This window comes from Calliphora vicina, chromosome 2 (genome assembly GCF_958450345.1).
Source record: "Calliphora vicina chromosome 2, idCalVici1.1, whole genome shotgun sequence".
Classification (NCBI taxonomy): Eukaryota; Metazoa; Arthropoda; class Insecta; order Diptera; family Calliphoridae; genus Calliphora; species Calliphora vicina.
In genome coordinates this window covers 81,010,787-81,029,938 of record NC_088781.1, presented here as the reverse complement: position 1 = coordinate 81,029,938, position 19,152 = coordinate 81,010,787, and the positions used below count along the sequence as shown (strand labels likewise).

At 30.1% G+C, this 19,152-nt stretch overlaps 1 protein-coding gene and 2 pseudogenes across 1 annotated transcript in view; 1 reads left to right on the top strand and 2 right to left on the bottom strand.

Moving 5' to 3' along the window:
• The window catches only part of LOC135950599 (transcription factor GATA-6-like), a 205,333-nt gene that overhangs the window by 14,235 nt on the left and 171,946 nt on the right, over positions 1–19,152 (top strand). The gene's annotated exons all lie outside the window — the stretch shown is intronic.
• LOC135952599 (putative nuclease HARBI1) lies at positions 14,804–16,040 on the bottom strand (annotated as a pseudogene).
• On the bottom strand, positions 17,800–19,036 carry LOC135952593 (putative nuclease HARBI1; annotated as a pseudogene).

The following is a 19,152-nucleotide window of genomic DNA, read 5'->3' as shown; positions in this document are numbered from 1 at the left end:
TGTGTGTCTGTATGTATGTATGTTTATTATTATTAGTTTAGGATCTATAGACGGCTAAACGGCTGAACCGATTTGCTTGAAATTTTTACAGTATTTTTCTCTATATCTGGAAGGAGCTACTTTTTGTTTCGAAATTTGAAGTGGGCGTGGTACCTCCCATACAAAGTTAATTTAAAATATCATATATTTTGGAAACAATAAAAGCTATAGTCCTCAAATTTTGCATGAGCAATACCACCGTTTGTATAAATATTTGAGGCCAAAATGGGAGTAGAAGCCACAGAGGGCGTGGCACCTCCCATATGATGATAATTAATAAAATCTATTATATGGGATACAATAAGAGATAGAATCCATAAATTTTGCACGGTTATTCTATCATCAATATTAATAGTTAGTACAAGAATGGGCGGACTATCAATAGTGGGCGTGGCACATCCTAACTATACTAAAAATCATATCTATGTGTATAAGTTTGATATGTAAATCAATGAAACTTTGTATGAATTACATATTTAGGCCAAAAATGGGCAAACTAGCAAAAGTGGGCGTGGCACCTTCCATAGATATAATGACAAATTATATATAGGGAAAGCTATAGCAGCTATCAATATTAATTTTTAGTACAGAAGTGCGCGGACTACCAACAATATTAAGTAAATGTTAAAATTTGTATACATTTGAAACCCTTATATATATATAAAAGTCAATGTGTGTTTGTTTGTATGATTGTTAGCGTATTTGTAATGGCACTCGACTTACAATAAGACAATTAATGAACAATCTAATCGGAGCGACCTGCCATTTGATTTTATTCGATTGCAGTTTCCTATTTGCTTAGTATTTGCAATGATAATTGATAAAGTCAGTATTTTCAAGTTTGCGGACTAAATCTAGAAAATCCATGTTTTTCACATGAACAGAAACTAATTTCAGATAGACTAACCCCCATTTTCTCAATATCTGGTTATCGTTTTTCGTAACGATAAACCTCCAATTAACATCTTTTTTTTGTATTAGAACTGTCAGTTTATCGTCACGATAAAAAATAACCAGAGATAAATATAACAGAGGTAAATATATTGTAAATCTTTACGGTACGTGTAGCGAAGCACACCGGGTTTTAGCTAGTTATATATAAATAGAGAGTTTGGAAAAGCGATTGCTGCCATTTATAAGACATCACACATCTGATAAAAAGTTTTAGCCAAGTTGTCATTACTCAATGAATAACGGTAGAAGTGGGAAGATAAGTTGTGCAGCTATTAATGGGAGGCATAAAAAGAAAAGCCAAAAAATGTATTCGCAATAAAGATTCATAAACTTACAGTTATATATTTTTTTAATCTTAATAAATTACCTTTGTATAAAATGTTAACATACGTCCACTTGGTAATGTCCACTTGGTAAAACAAACATAGCAATCTCCAAATTTCTTATCGTATTTTTCTGCAAACCCTTAGGGCACTGCTACACGATCAATATATATTGACCGCGATCCAGTATCGCTATATTTATTGAACGTGTAGCTTGCAGTATTGATGGGTCGCGATCCAAATCGCAGAATATCCTAATTTTGCGTGATTCATTACAATGGATCGCTATCCAAATACCACAATATATATTGAACGTGTAGCAGTGCCCTTATGTTAATTTAGTTCAAACATGATTAAAATCTTCGTACATATAATTAGCAATATCTCAAAATAGACTTTTTGCATTAGGCTGTACAATGTTCCGCAAATTTATCCAAGAGTGTTAGGTCTACATTTTTTCTGAATGTACCAACTTCGAAAAAAATTCAAATAAGATTAATTGGTGAAACAGAAAAATAGATAATTTCAAAACCGTTCAAAAGAGTTATCTGCCCAGCAAAAACTTCGCTTACAAAGCTACAATGTCTTTTTTAATAACTTACTTTTTAAGTAGTAAAGTCTTAAAAAAACAAAATAAACAAACAAAAAAACTGTTACTTTTTTTCAATTTGCCCATTTTTTTATTGCATGTTTATTTTTAGAACAGAAAAGAATATTGCATTACTGTATGAAAATCATTATTTGACGCACAATGAAATAACTAAGCAGTGGTGTAGTGAGTACAACAACAGCAAACGAATGGTTGGTGGTTCGATTCGTGGCTGCGACTTATTTTTTTTTTTTATTTCTTGTTTGCAAATACAAAATTCTATAAATAATAGAGACATAACTGTTATAAGAAATATCTAAAAAAAATTAGCAATAACTGTTATATTGTAAAAATAAATTTTTGTTTCTTTAAATAATAGTTATTCTCAATGAAAATAAGTTTTGCTTTTCAATCAGCCTTATCATGTAAGGCGTAGTCGTTTTACGACAGCGACAGTTTCGTACTAGATTAAATAAATTATTCAACCTGTTTCATTAATCTAGTACGAAACTGTCGTTGTCGTAAAACGACTACGCCTTACATAATAATGCTGAAAAGTATTATTCATAATAAATATTTTTTTTCGTTGCTCATAACTTTTATTTTTGATTTTTATGTTTTTGCATTGCCTTATAAGAGTTATTCATAATAAATATTTTTTTACGTTACTCATAACTTTTATTTTCGATTTATATTTTTTACGTTGCCTAAGAAGAGTTATTTATAATAAATATTTTTTTTTCGTTACTCATAACTTTTATTTTCGATTTAACTTCACCTGAAGTATCTCCACTTCAACCAATATCCGATTTTCTGATTTACAAATCGACGAATCTAAATACGTCATCGTTGTTCAGAACATCAATTAGAAAACTTGAAGTGGATTTATCTTCAGAAGATGACAAAGGCAATACATCGCGAGAGTTATTATCAGCTATAGCTGAAATAGAGAGCTTTAAACCTATGAGACTGGACGTAGAAGCCGATTTGTTGCAATATTAGGAAGAGAAAAAGGATACTTTTGCAATTTTTAAATAAATTGGTTCATATTGTCTATGCACTGCCGGCTAAACGGCTTTCTGTTGAAAGAGCATTTTCTGCTTTGCGTATTTTGTTGACTGAGAAAAGGTGCAACTTGGCGGACAATGCGTTTGCTAAAACATTGATTGTGAAACAAAATTCTTCATAATTAATAAACATACAATAAAAAACATCAATCTCATACCAAGCTTATTTTTTTCGACTTTAAAGGTTAAATTCAATGTATGTACTAATAAAATGCAATCAAGGTGGCGAAAGAAACTTCTTTTGAGTTATGAGCAACGAAAAAAATATATTCTTTAGAATAACTCTTATTAGGCAACTTAAAAACATACAAATTGAAAAAAAGTTATGAGCAACGTAAAAAAATATAAATCGAAAATAAAAGATATGAGCCACGAAAAAAAATATTTATTATGAGTAACTCTTATTTGAAAACGTAAAATTTATTAATTGATTTAAGCCTAACTTTTTCAGTCTCAAAAAATTTAATAACAGTTATTTTTGGTCTCTGATAAATAACTCTACTAACAAAACAACTTATTTCCGGCCAAAATATAAAGGATTACTTTTGGGACATCGCGAACAAAAATAATGACTTCTTGCAGTAGAAAAATAAGTAGTCGAATCGTCAAATTCCCCTTATTTTTCGGCTTATTTGTAAGTAAAGTTTTTGCTGGGTGTGATGAAATTCTGACAAAAAATAAGAAATTTAGACGTAAATGTAATAAATATTACACCGAATCTTTTTTTTTATAATTAAGTTTATTAATATCAAACGAGTTTATTCAACGTTAATCAATTTTATATATAGCAAAATTTGTCACAAATAGTTTAGATAGCTATTTTCATCAATCATTCGAAAAAAAATTAAAAATAAAAAATATTTGACTTTTGTTTTACTTTTTTTCAATTTGCAAAAAAAAAGTCAAACATTTTTTATTTTTAATTTTTTTTTTCCAAAGATTGAAGAAATAGCTATCTAAACTATTTGGAACAAATTTGAAAATTTCATCCCGATCGGAAGACATCGGTTTTAACAATTTGTTCACTTCACATGAAATCCCCCATATAGCTACAGTAGACCGTACCTCAAAAAAAAAAATTCCCGTTCACCACCTAATATAAAGTATTTCTGCAAGGCTATTACGAAAACATTTTTTTGCCGAATGTAGATGTCGACTTTTTAAATTTTTCGTTATATCTTTAATTTTCAGTATGAGCAAAAGTTTCTAGTGAGCTTTAATTTTCTCACATTACGGGGGTACATTAGGTTGGTAGGAACAGAGATCTGGTAAATAAATACTAGAACGGGATACTTAACGCCAATGGCCCTTATAGCTTTTTAAGGATTTTTCAATTGATATGATCTATTCACAATGTGTGTGAAGTTAAATTCGAATTTAACTAGCACAGACAAAAACCACATTTTTTAACATTGATCATTTTACAGTCAACATAGCACTGTCAAGCACTTAACAGTCATCATAAATAAATTGTAGTACATGAAATATATCTGAAATATGTATCTGAAATAATTTCAGAACTATAAAAAATAAAAAAATAATAAAAAAATAAATTTCTGACGTGAAATAAAAGTAAGATAGTAAGAATTGATATTGGAATTTAAATAAAATTGAGTTTTTTGAAAACAAAAGCTGGAGAGGATTAGTGACCATTTTGGGAACTGGGTGAAAGGTTCGCATACTACACTATATGGAAGTGTTGGTGCAAGGAGCACTTGTTGGAACTGTGGTAGTGGGATATCTGAAATAATATTGGGATTTGAGAAAACTTAAGTTTTTTGAAAAAAAAGCTCGAGATGATTTGTGACCATTTTGGAAACTGGGTGAATGGTTCGCATACTATACTATATGGAAGTGTTGGTGCAAGGAGCACTTGTTGGAACTGTGGTAGTGGGATATCTGAAATAATCTTGGGATTTGAGAAATTTCGACTTGAAAATGTTATTTTGAAAAATTTTCTGTAGAGGAGTTTTGTCCATTTTGGGAATTGTGTGGAAGGTTCGCATATTACACTATATAGATATGGTGGTCCAAGAGGTAATTGTTGGAACCGTGGAAGTGGGATATCTGAAATAATCTTGGGATTTGAGAAAATTCGACTTGAATAATTTTATTTTTTTAAAAATTTTCTGGAGAGGATTTTTGTCCATTTTGGGAATTGTGTGGAAGGTTCGCATATTACACTATATAGATATGGTGGTCCAAGAGGTACTTGTTGCAACTGTGGTAGTGGGATATCTGAAATAATCTTGGGATTTGAGAAATTTCGACATGAATAATTTTATTTTTTTTTTTGAAAAATTTTCTGGAGAGGAGTTTTGTCCATTTTGGGAATTGTGTGGAAGGTTCGCATATTACACTATATAGATATGGTGGTCCAAGAGGTAATTGTTGGAACCGTGGAAGTGGGATATCTGAAATAATCTTGGGATTTGAGAAAATTCGACTTGAATAATTTTATTTTTTTAAAAATTTTCTGGAGAGGATTTTTGTCCATTTTGGGAATTGTGTGGAAGGTTCGCATATTACACTATATAGATATGGTGGTCCAAGAGGTACTTGTTGCAACTGTGGTAGTGGGATATCTGAAATAATCTTGGGATTTGAGAAATTTCGACATGAATAATTTTATTTTTTTTTTTGAAAAATTTTCTGGAGAGGAGTTTTGTCCATTTTGGGAATTGTGTGGAAGGTTCGCATATTACACTATATAGATATGGTGGTCCAAGAGGTAATTGTTGGAACCGTGGAAGTGGGATATCTGAAATAATCTTGGGATTTGAGAAAATTCGACTTGAATAATTTTATTTTTTTAAAAATTTTCTGGAGAGGATTTTTGTCCATTTTGGGAATTGTGTGGAAGGTTCGCATATTACACTTTATAGATATGGTGGTCCAAGAGGTACTTGTTTTAACTGTGGTAGTGGGATATCTGAAATAATCTTGGGATTTGAGAAATTTTGACTTGAAAAATGTAATATTGCTGGAGAGGATTAGTGTCCATTTTGGGAATTGTGTGGAAGGTTCGCATATTACACTATATAGATATGGTGGTCCAAGAGGTACTTGTTGGAACTTTAATAGTGGGATATCTGAAATAATCTTGGGATTTGAGAAATTTCGACTTGAAAATGTTATTTTGAAAAATTTTCTGTAGAGGAGTTTTGTCCATTTTGGGAATTGTGTGGAAGGTTCGCATATTACACTATATAGATATGGTGGTCCAAGAGGTACTTGTTGGAACTGTGGTAGTGGGATATCTGAAATAATCTTGGGATTTGAGAAATTTCGACTTGAAAAATTTAATTTTTCAAAAAATAACATTTTCAAGTCGAAATTTCTCAAATCCCAAGATTATTTCAGATATCCTACTACCACAGTTCCAACAAGTACCTCTTGGACCACCATATCTATATAGTGTAATATGCGAACCTTCCACACAATTCCCAAAATGGACACTAATACTCTCCAGCAATATTACATTTTTCAAGTCAAAATTTCTCAAATCCCAAGATTATTTCAGATATCCCACTACCACAGTTCCAACAAGTACCTCTTGGACCACCATATCTATATAGTGTAATATGCGAACCTTCCACACAATTCCCAAAATGGACAAAACTCCTCTACAGAAAATTTTTCAAAAAAAAAAATAAAATTATTCATGTCGAAATTTCTCAAATCCCAAGATTATTTCAGATATCCCACTACCACAGTTCCAACAAGTACCTCTTGGACCACCATATCTATATAGTGTAATATGCGAACCTTCCACACAATTCCCAAAATGGACAAAAATCCTCTCCAGAAAATTTTTAAAAAAAATACTATTTTTCAAATCAAATTTTCTCAAATCCCAAGATTATTTCAGATATCCCACTACCACAGTTGCAACAAGTACCTCTTGGACCACCATATCTATATAGTGTAATATGCGAACCTTCCACACAATTCCCAAAATGGACAAAAATCCTCTCCAGAAAATTTTAAAAAAAAATAAAATTATTCAAGTCGAATTTTCTCAAATCCCAAGATTATTTCAGATATCCCACTTCCACGGTTCCAACAATTACCTCTTGGACCACCATATCTATATAGTGTAATATGCGAACCTTCCACACAATTCCCAAAATGGACAAAAATCCTCTCCAGACAATTTTTCAAAAAAAAAATAAAATTATTCAAGTCGAAATTTCTCAAATCCCAAGATTATTTTAGATATCCCACTACCATAGTTCCAACAAGTACCTCTTGGACCACCATATCTATATAGTGTAATATGCGAACCTATTCCCAAAATGGACAAAAATCCTCTCCAGAAAATTTTTAAAAAAATAAAATTATTCAAGTCGAAATTTCTCAAATCCCAAGATTATATCAGATTTCCCACTACCACAGTTCCAACAAGTACCTCTTTGTCCACCATATCTATATAGTGTAATATGCGAACCTTCCACACAATTCCCAAAATGGACACTAATCCTCTCCAGCAATATTACATTTTTCAAGTCAAAATTTCTCAAATCCCAAGATTATTTCAGATATCCCACTACCACAGTTCCAACAAGTACCTCTTGGTCCAACATATCTATATAGTGTAATATGCGAACCTTCCACACAATTCCCAAAATGGACAAAAATCCTCTCCAGAAAATTTTTCAAAAAAATACTATTTTTCAAATCAAATTTTCTCAAATCCCAAGATTATTTCAGATATCCCACTACCACAGTTCCAACAAGTGCTCCTTGCACCAACACTTCCATATAGTATAGTATGCGAACCATTCACCCAGTTTTCAAAATGGTCACAAATCATCTCGAGCTTTTTTTTCAAAAAACTTAAGTTTTCTCAAATCCCAAGATTATTTCAGGTATCCCACTATAACAGTTCCAACAAGTGCTCATTGCACCAACATTTCTATATAGTGTAGTATGCGAACCTTTCACCCAGTTCCCAAAATGGTCACTAATCCTCTCCAGCTTTTGTTTTCAAAAAACTTAATTTTATTTAAATTCCAATATTAATTCTTACTATCTTACTTTTATTTCACGTCAGAAATTTATTTTTTTATTATTTTTTTTATTTTTTATAGTTCTGAAATTATTTCAGATACATATTTCAGATATATTTCATGTACTACAATTTATTTATGATGACTGTTAAGTGCTTAACAGTGCTATGTTGACTGTAAAATGATCAATGTTAAAAAATGTGGTTTTTGTCTGTGCTAGTTAAATTCGAATTTAACTTCACACACATCTATTCACATTGTTATCATACATCAAGCTCGGTTCACCATGTGATAAATCGAAAAATGAAACAAATAGGTTCGCTTGTTTTTAAAATGGCACAAAAATGGCTGAAGAGTTTTCCTCGAAACTTTGCACACTGGGCAAGAACTTCAATATCTAAAATTCCTCGGGGCCGCTTAACAATACAATGCTTAGTTTCTAAGGTATTTATATCGAAATGTCAAAAAAACTAAGAATTTTGCATTTTTTCATTTTTTTTAAAGATTTTTTCAATTTATGTCCGAACTAAACATTCTAACGTCAAGCGGCTCGGAGGAATTTTAGATTTAGATTTTAGGTCTTGACCAGTGTGCAAAGTTTCGAGCAAAACTCTTCAGCCAATTTTGTGACATTTTAAAGACAAGCGTACCTGTTTGTGCCATTTGCAATATAAACTTGTGATTTTTCCATTTTCACATAACTAATTCAGCAATTTTTTTTCAGTTTTCTGATAAATTTTTTATCTTAAACGATAGATTTCTACTCCAGCTAAGTATCACAAAATTTAAAACAATTGTTTTTATATTATTAAAAAAACTACGGCGTCTAATTCGAATTCTGTTGAAAAATCAAAGTCGCAAATATCATCCTATATTTCACACAACGGATAAATGAGAGCGACCCTAATGTCCGTTTTAGATAGCCGATTGTGTCACCCATTGAATAAAAGTAATTAGTATAAATATCTTTAAGTTGGAAAAAACTGTTTTTTTATATATTGCTACATATAATAATATTATACTGAGTAACATACGAGTACAATATAATAAATCGATTTGTTATTTATAAACTAAAATAGATACATATATATTTTTTAGTCGGTTTTGAAATCTGAATTATCCATGATTCATTCATTCAATAAAAATCCAAAATATTGATAAAATATATACATTGACAATATATTTTGGATATATTTGGAATTTAAAATTACACATGAATTACACATGCATTCAATTTAGGGTAGCCATATTTGGAATTCGGAAAAACCAGTACAACTAAAGAAAAAACAGTATGCTATTACAAAAACATAACAATTTAACAAATGAAAAGTAAATCTTCTATATAAATAAAAATCAATTGTCGTTCGTTGATAAATGCATTAGTTGAGAACGGCTGGACCGATTTAGACAATTTTTTTTAAAAAGTTGGTCATAGTCCAACTTAGGTTTTTACGGAACGAAAAATTTACCACGCCCACTTTTTTAGATTTATCTAAAATCTGAAAACGGCTATACCGATTTGGCTAATTTTTTGCCCGAACCTGCTATACTCCGAAATGCTAATATCTTGGCATATACTTGGAATCAATAGTCAAAGAAATTTCAACGTCGGAAACAAGGAATTCCAGTTCCAGGTTTCCCCCATTTGTTTTCCAACGACGCACAGTGGGTTGAATGGTACCCAAAGTGGCGATTAATTCATAGAAGCCGTAGTTTTAAAATATTATATTTTTTTATTGATGAGTTATTATAAGCACATAAAAACACAGCATTTTAGAAAAAAAAAGGTTAAAAAAATTTTTTTTTAACCCTTTAAGCGCATTATTGTTTTTTGGAAAAAAATACCTTTTTTCACAATTTATGCTGTATCTTTGGAATGGAAAGCGATAAATTATTGAATAAAATTGGAAATTAAAGCATACTTAATGTGCTATTAAAAAATTCAAAATATAAATTTATTGTATGTATTTATATTAGTATAAATTTTATTTAAAATCCAATTTTTGTTTTACACAAAATTTTATAAATTTACAATTTTTTTCAAAAAAGTCATAAAAGAGAATATTATAATTTTTTAGTACTGAATAATCATAAATCCATAAAAATACAGAACTTTAGAAAACAAAAGTTTAAAAAAATTTTTTTTTTAACTCGTTAAATGCATTATTGTTTTTTGGAAAAAAAGACCTTAGCTCACAATTTATGCTATAACTTTGGAATGGAAAGCGATAAATTAAAGAATACAATTGGAAATTAAAGCATACTTCATGTGCTACTAAAAAAATTAGTATAAATTTATTTTAAAATCCAATTTTTGTTTTACACCAAATTTTATAAATGTACACATTTTTTTAAAAAAGTCACAAAAGAGAATATTATAATTTTTTCGTAATGAATAATCATAAATACATAAAAACACATCATTTAAAATAAAAAAAATTTAAAAAAAAAATTTTTAACCCGTTATGCGGGTAAATTGTGAAGACCTTAGTTCACAATTTAAGCTGTAACTTTGGAATAGAAAGCGATAAATTAATGAATTAAATTAGAAATAAAAGCATACTTAATATGCTATTAAAAATTCAAAACATAAATTTATTATATGTATTTACATTAGCATAAATTTAATTTAAAATCTAATTTTTGTTTTTCACAAAATGTTATAAATGTACATATTTTTTTAAAAACCTCAATAATGGAGAACTTTAAAAAAAATCTTAAAAAATATTTTCAAAACATTTATCTAAACAAAAATTATTTATTTATGTTCTCAAATACCTGAAGTTGATGGTCCCATTTTAATATTTCTACTTTTAACAGATTTAACAAAAAATATAAGCTCTCGAAATATCACAATTTTCAATTTTAACCACAGCACGCAAAATTTGTAAAAATGATTTGACTTTGACCGCTCACTGCCAATAAAGTAAGTTACTCACAACTGTAATTTTAGCAGTTTGTGATGTACTATTTAATGCACTTTAACCCAATACCAAACATGACTGAAACAGATAAAGTTCAGCTTTTGAATTAATCGCCACTTTTGGTACATTTCAACCCTCTGTGCTACGCATTAGGTCCATCCGAGAAACGATGAGTGCTTCTAAGTATTTGCGTTGGCCAAAAATCGATTTTTTATATAACAACTCACAATATCTCAAATCGCTAATAACTTGGCCAATAAGCGTTTAATCAAGAAAAGCTGTTCGATCTGTGAGCACTCATATTTCTGGAGTTGTGATCACTCATATTTCTGGCCAAAAATCGATTTTTTTATATAAAAACTCACAATATCTAAAGTCGTTAGTAACTCATATTTCTGAACAAAAATCGATTTTTTATATAAAAACTCACAATATCTAAAATCGTTAGTAACATGGCCAATAAGCGTTTAATCAAGAAAAGCTGCTCGATCTGTGATCACTCATATTTTTGAACAAAAATCGATTTTTTATATAAAAACCCAAAATATCTAAATTCGTTAATAACTTGGCCAATAAGCGTTTAATCAAGAAATGGAGCTCGATGGAAACTCAAAATATCTAAATTCGCTATTAACTTGGCCAATAAGCGTTTAATCAAGAAAAGGAACTCGATCTGTGATCACTCATATTTCTGAACAAAAAAATATAAATTCGTTAATAACTTGGCCAATAAGCGTTTAATCAAGAAATGGAGGTCGATCTGTGATCACTCATATTTCAGAATAAAAATTGATTTTTTTTATATAAAAACTCAAAATATCGAATTTCGCTAATAACTTGGCCAATAAGCGTTTAATCAAGAAAAAGAGCTCGATCAGAACAAAAATGGATTTCTTATATAAAAACTCAAAATATCTAAATTCGCTAATAACCTGGTCAATTAGCGTTTAATCAAGAAAAGCAGCTCCATCTGTGATCACTCAAATTTCTGAACAAAAATCGATTATATAAAAACTCAAAATATCTAAATTCGCTAATAACTTGGCCAATAAGCGTTTAATCAAGAAAAAGTGCTAGATCTGTGATCACTCATATTTCAGACCAAAATTCTATTACTTATATAAAAACTCAAAATATGTCCATTGATTTACATGTATGCTGTTGTTGCTTGGACAGGACAATGTCTGTTGGGTCAGCTAGTTAATTATAAAAACCAGTTACGAATATATATAATTGTAATGAATTTTAAAATTTATTGAAAGCGAAAGACGGAAAGAATCGCTTTTTAAAACATCTAAAAAATGTGATAAATATCTTTGAAAAGTAATTTACAAAACTATTTTGTACTTTAAAAAGAAAAAAATATAATATTGTATCTTTATGTATACATATCGCACTGGTTCCTCTAATAGTGCATTTACACTTGTAATTTTCAAACTAGTTTATGATCATAAGCTACTTTCATAAACTATACCGTTTACATCAGCATTTTAGACAGTTAAGTGGTTTATTTTTGACAAGTCATAAAACAACTGACTTCAATATAAAAAAAAATTAATAACAATATTGATGTTGTTGTAATTTTTTTTAAAAAAGTAAAGAATGAAGTTTTGATGTCGGTTTTTTAATATTTTATTGTTAAAGAAAAACAAGAAATAACATAAAAATTAATAACACAAGTATTGATAATGTTAAAAAACATTCGAAAACAAAGTACATCATTAAATTTTCATCAGAAATATTCTGATCAGATTCGATCCCGAACAATCTACGAACTAATTGACTAGCAAATCCTTTAGTTTCCGTTTTGGAGCTATGCTTTAAAAAATTTGAGCTAGTTGGACATGATCCTGAATTCAAATACAATATAAACGTATTAAGAACTTTTTTATGTCGTTCATCATTTCGGGTTTTAAATTGATTAACTAATTTTTTATAAATTAATTATTCACTATTTCTAAATTTTTTATAACAAATTGTATTATACATCAAGCTCTATCAACGTTTCCGAATCTTTGCTTAATAAAGTGGTCTTGGGGAATTACACAATAAAGGGAATCTGTCCAAAGTTTGATATCATTTTCAGTGAATGTGGCTAATTTAAGTAAGGCAGTGCATGATTGACGCATTTACAAATGCGCAAAAAGTTTATTACCATGTTGAACAAAGACGTTCAACGATGTTTTTCTTGCAACATTTGATTTATTAAATATTTTGCAACACTTACGTACGCGGTTAATAACATCACTTATCTACATATATTTTAAGATCATGGCCTTCGTCTTTTTCAATGTAATCATAAATGTCATCCTCAATATCACTTTCGATGACCGTTTCAAAATTACATTCTCCATCACATTCAACTCTACTTTATTCTAAGTTAATATTTTGATTATTAATTGCGATTCTTCTAATATTTCGCCAGCTAAATAACAAATATTTTATTCCGTACCTTTTATTTTCATTGGTTCAAGTCCTAAGTTAAAAATTTTGAAAGATTTGTTTTTAGAATTATAACCGTGCAGTAATATTTATATATTTATAGAAGGAGCTATCGGAACGCTCATCTACAGTTATCGAAAGTCCCTTTGTCTTTAGTTATTTGTCGAATACAATACAATTTTTGTGAGTCATTCACCATTATTGTGTTCGTCGTTTTCGCGGCGTAAGCTAGAAATAAGAAATAAATGGTACCGTGATTGGCAAAAAACGCCAATGAATACGACACTCTTCAAATCTATTGCAAAAATAGTACCGTGTTTGGCGTATTTGCCTATCAAAATTACAAAAATTTGTCGTTTAACATTTTGATCACGACGTTATTAATATTATTTAAGAAATAAATGCAATGGAAGGAAATAAAATTTAAGCATGCAAAAAATTTAATATCATTGAAATATAATTTAGTTATTATAGACTTGTGTACATAACTTTGGTGTATATTTCAGAGTAAAGATCACAACTGCCACACAATTTGCGAAGTTAGTAGCAATATTGGAGCAAAAACCATATTTGGCGAAGGGCTTCCATAAAAGTTTAAATAAAATAAATGTTAAAGAGGAGTGGAACACCGTTTCAAAAGAACTAAATTCTATGGGTCTCCCATCCTCTTCCGGAGAAGGTTGGATGAAGGTGTGGGCCGATTTTAAATTTAAATTGAAAAAAAAACTAACTCATAACAAAGCTGAAAGCTATGCTACAGGTGGTGGGCCGTTCAATAAAAATACTCTTTCAGCTGTCGAAGAAGCAGCAATTAATTTATTAGACATGCATGTTGTTACCGAACATAGAAATCCATTTGGAATTAAGAGAACGCGAAATGTTTCGCCAGACCCCGAGCCAAATTTAGACCCTGTTACTGACATTAACGAAATTGAAGAGCCAAGTACTTCACCTGCGGCACCTATGCTAAATAGAAATAAAAATCAAGAGAAAGAGTTATGCATAGACTTGAAAAATAAATTGTCGGAAATAGAACGATATACCCGGAGAATATGTAAGGCTAAAGAGGATAAATTGCGAAAATACAAAAAGAATAAAGAAAAATACAAAAAAGCTCATTTAGAAATACCCAAATCCGAACTAGAAATAAAAAGAAAAAAAATTGAACTCGAAGAGTTAATAAGAAGTCAAATGACTTAATTTTTTTTCTTGCTTTTATTTATTTAATTATATTTAAACATTTATATTAGAACTACTTAAATGTTTATGTTTTAATAGACAAATGCAAAACTATCGTTTTAAAATGGCTGTTTCAGGTCAATTTAAAAATTAATAAAAAATTAATTCATTATTTGCAAAGATTAATTGAAATCACAGGACACATTACTTAAAGCATACATACAAAAACAGACATGTTTTTTAATAAAGGTAATATAAAACTAATCTTAAAATATTAAATAAATTGTTCCATAATTTTATTTCGGATATTTGATGCGCTTAAGTTGTCTTCATCAATATGGTCATGCGTAACTTCATCGCTTACGTCAATTTCAGGCCATTCTATATTAAAATGGACACAAATGTTGTGTAGAGCAGCGCAAACTGATGTAATTTTTGCAGCAAACTCAGGGCTATAGTGCAGTTGCCGGGCACCAAGTCAACAGCGAAATCTGTTTTTTAATACCCTCCACTACATTTCTTGTTCGGGAATGAATTTCATTAAAGTTACTTTCTGGTGAACCCTGAAGCGCCAATCGGAATGGTGTTATCAGGTACGGCTCCAACGGATAACCTGCATCACCTAGAAATTAACAAAAATTTAATTAGTTTTGATATCAAAATAAAAACAAATGTGTTTTCAAAAATGTATTTACCTAACAGCCATGTGTTTCTTTCTCCATTTTCATATCTTTGTTTTAAGTGATGCTTTAATTCACTTATGTTCCATATTAGAGAATCATGGCTCGACAGGAGAATGTGTCTGAATGTAAGAAATGCGAAGTCTGTGATCGCAAGCCTAAAATGTTTTATACGAATTTAGAAGTATTGTTTGAAAAAATACAATTTTGTACTTAAGCGAATAGAATCCTTTTCGGTTAAAATATTTAAAACGATCTACAACTGGTGGAGGTATAATTGAAACATGTTTTCCATCGATGCAACCAATTATACTAGGGTATCCTGTTTTACGATAAAAGTGTCTTTAGATTTCATTTTGTTTTGCTTCGTCAACTTCAAATCCATCTTGGACACAGTTCACTGTACATCCCTTCTATGTACTCATTAAAGACTCGCTTACTGTTGTTTGGCATAGGTTTACATAATGATCATTCCCAGCACCTTTTTGATAACTGCCTTCGCCGAGTATTCTCATTGTTGCTGTTAGCTTGATTTGATACAGCTGTGTTTCTTTTTGGTCTTGCATTTTGTGTGAAATTTTATTTAAAACGTATTTAAAAGCATCTTTATTAAGTCCAAAATAACTAATAAATCTGAAACAAATAGATATAAACATTGTTACATACCAATATATTTGTAATACGTTATTGTTTTTAAGCTCACTTTTTGTTTGGAAGTTTAAAAATATTTGTTTGCTGTCTTAACTGCTTCTTTACAGCATTTATTTCTTGAATGCTGACTGCTTCTTCATCTTCAGACGATGATGATGAATAAAAAGCTACACTTAACATTTTCACAAGTAAAATAACACAACAATTTCACCAAAAATTTAAAAATTTGACTATATTTACTTTTTTTTATACCCTACACCACCATAGTGGGGAGGGTATTATGCGTTTGTGCAGATGTTTGTAACGCCCAAAAATATTAGTCTAACACCCACCTTAAAGTATACCGATCGACTTAGAATCACTTTCCGTCATAAATGTTTAATTTATATATGTATCTCACATTCAACTCTACTTTATTCTAAGTTAATATTTTGATTATTAATTGCGATTCTTCTAATATTTCGCCAGCTAAATAACAAATATTTTATTCCGTACCTTTTATTTTCATTGGTTCAAGTCCTAAGTTAAAAATTTTGAAAGATTTGTTTTTAGAATTATAACCGTGCAGTAATATTTATATATTTATAGAAGGAGCTATCGGAACGCTCATCTACAGTTATCGAAAGTCCCTTTGTCTTTAGTTATTTGTCGAATACAATACAATTTTTGTGAGTCATTTACCCTTATTGTGTTCGTCGTTTTCGCGGCGTAAGCTAGAAATAAGAAATAAATGGTACCGTGATTGGCAAAAAACGCCAATGAATACGACACTCTTCAAATCTATTGCAAAAATAGTACCGTGTTTGGCGTATTTGCCTATCAAAAGTACAAAAATTTGTCGTTTAACATTTTGATCACGACGTTATTAATATTATTTAAGAAATAAATGCAATGGAAGGAAATAAAATGTAAGCATGCAAAAAATTTAATATCATTGAAATATAATTTAGTTATTATAGACTTGTGTACATAACTTTGGTGTATATTTCAGAGTAAAGATCACAACTGCCACACAATTTGCGAAGTTAGTAGCAATATTGGAGCAAAAACCATATTTGGCGAAGGGCTTCCATAAAAGTTTAAATAAAATAAATGTTAAAGAGGAGTGGAACACCGTTTCAAAAGAACTAAATTCTATGGGTCTCCCATCCTCTTCCGGAGAAGGTTGGATGAAGGTGTGGGCCGATTTTAAATTTAAATTGAAAAAAAAAAACTAACTCATAACAAAGCTGAAAGCTATGCTACAGGTGGTGGGCCGTTCAATAAAAATACTCTTTCAGCTGTTGAAGAAGCAGCAATTAATTTATTAGACATGCATGCTGTTACCGAACATAGAAATCCATTTGGAATTAAGAGAACGCGAAATGTTTCGCCAGACCCCGAGCCAAATTTAGACCCTGTTACTGACATTAACGAAATTGAAGAGCCAAGTACTTCACCTGCGGCACCTATGCTAAATAGAAATAAAAATCAAGAGAAAGAGTTATGCATAGACTTGAAAAATAAATTGTCGGAAATAGAACGATATACCCGGAGAATATGTAAGGCTAAAGAGGATAAATTGCGAAAATACAAAAAGAATAAAGAAAAATACAAAAATCTCATTTAGAAATACCCAAATCCGAACTAGAAATAAAAAGAAAAAAAATTGAACTCGAAGAGTTAATAAGAAGTCAAATGACTTAATTTTTTTTCTTGCTTTTATTTATTTAATTATATTTAAACATTTATATTAGAACTACTTAAATGTTTATGTTTTAATAGACAAATGCAAAACTATCGTTTTAAAATGGCTGTTTCAGGTCAATTTAAAAATTAATAAAAAATTAATTCATTATTTGCAAAGATTAATTGAAATCACAGGACACATTACTTAAAGCATACATACAAAAACAGACATGTTTTTTAATAAAGGTAATATAAAACTAATCTTAAAATATTAAATAAATTGTTCCATAATTTTTTTTCCGATATTTGATGCGCTTAAGTTGTCTTCATCAATATGGTCATGCGTAACTTCATCGCTTACGTCAATTTCAGGCCATTCTATATTAAAATGGACACAAATGTTGTGTAGAGCAGCGCAAACTGATGTAATTTTTGCAGCAAACTCAGGGCTATAGTGCAGTTGCCGGGCACCAAGTCAACAGCGAAATCTGTTTTTTAATACCCTCCACTACATTTCTTGTTCGGGAATGAATTTCATTAAAGTTACTTTCTGGTGAACCCTGAAGCGCCAATCGGAATGGTGTTATCAGGTACGGCTCCAACGGATAACCTGCATCACCTAGAAATTAACAAAAATTTAATTAGTTTTGATATCAAAATAAAAACAAATGTGTTTTCAAAAATGTATTTACCTAACAGCCATGTGTTTCTTTCTCCATTTTCATATCTTTGTTTTAAGTGATGCTTTAATTCACTTATGTTCCATATTAGAGAATCATGGCTCGACAGGAGAATGTGTCTGAATGTAAGAAATGCGAAGTCTGTGATCGCAAGCCTAAAATGTTTTATACGAATTTAGAAGTATTGTTTGAAAAAATACAATTTTGTACTTAAGCGAATAGAATCCTTTTCGGTTAAAATATTTAAAACGATCTACAACTGGTGGAGGTATAATTGAAACATGTTTTCCATCGATGCAACCAATTATACTAGGGTATCCTGTTTTACGATAAAAGTGTCTTTAGATTTCATTTTGTTTTGCTTCGTCAACTTCAAATCCATCTTGGACACAGTTCACTGTACATCCCTTCTATGTACTCATTAAAGACTCGCTTACTGTTGTTTGGCATAGGTTTACATAATGATCATTCCCAGCACCTTTTTGATAACTGCCTTCGCCGAGTATTCTCATTGTTGCTGTTAGCTTGATTTGATACAGCTGTGTTTCTTTTTGGTCTTGCATTTTGTGTGAAATTTTATTTAAAACGTATTTAAAAGCATCTTTATTAAGTCCAAAATAACTAATAAATCTGAAACAAATAGATATAAACATTGTTACATACCAATATATTTGTAATACGTTATTGTTTTTAAGCTCACTTTTTGTTTGGAAGTTTAAAAATATTTGTTTGCTGTCTTAACTGCTTCTTTACAGCATTTATTTCTTGAATGCTGACTGCTTCTTCATCTTCAGACGATGATGATGAATAAAAAGCTACACTTAACATTTTCACAAGTAAAATAACACAACAATTTCACCAAAAATTTAAAAATTTGACTATATTTACTTTTTTTATACCCTACACCACCATAGTGGGGAGGGTATTATGCGTTTGTGCAGATG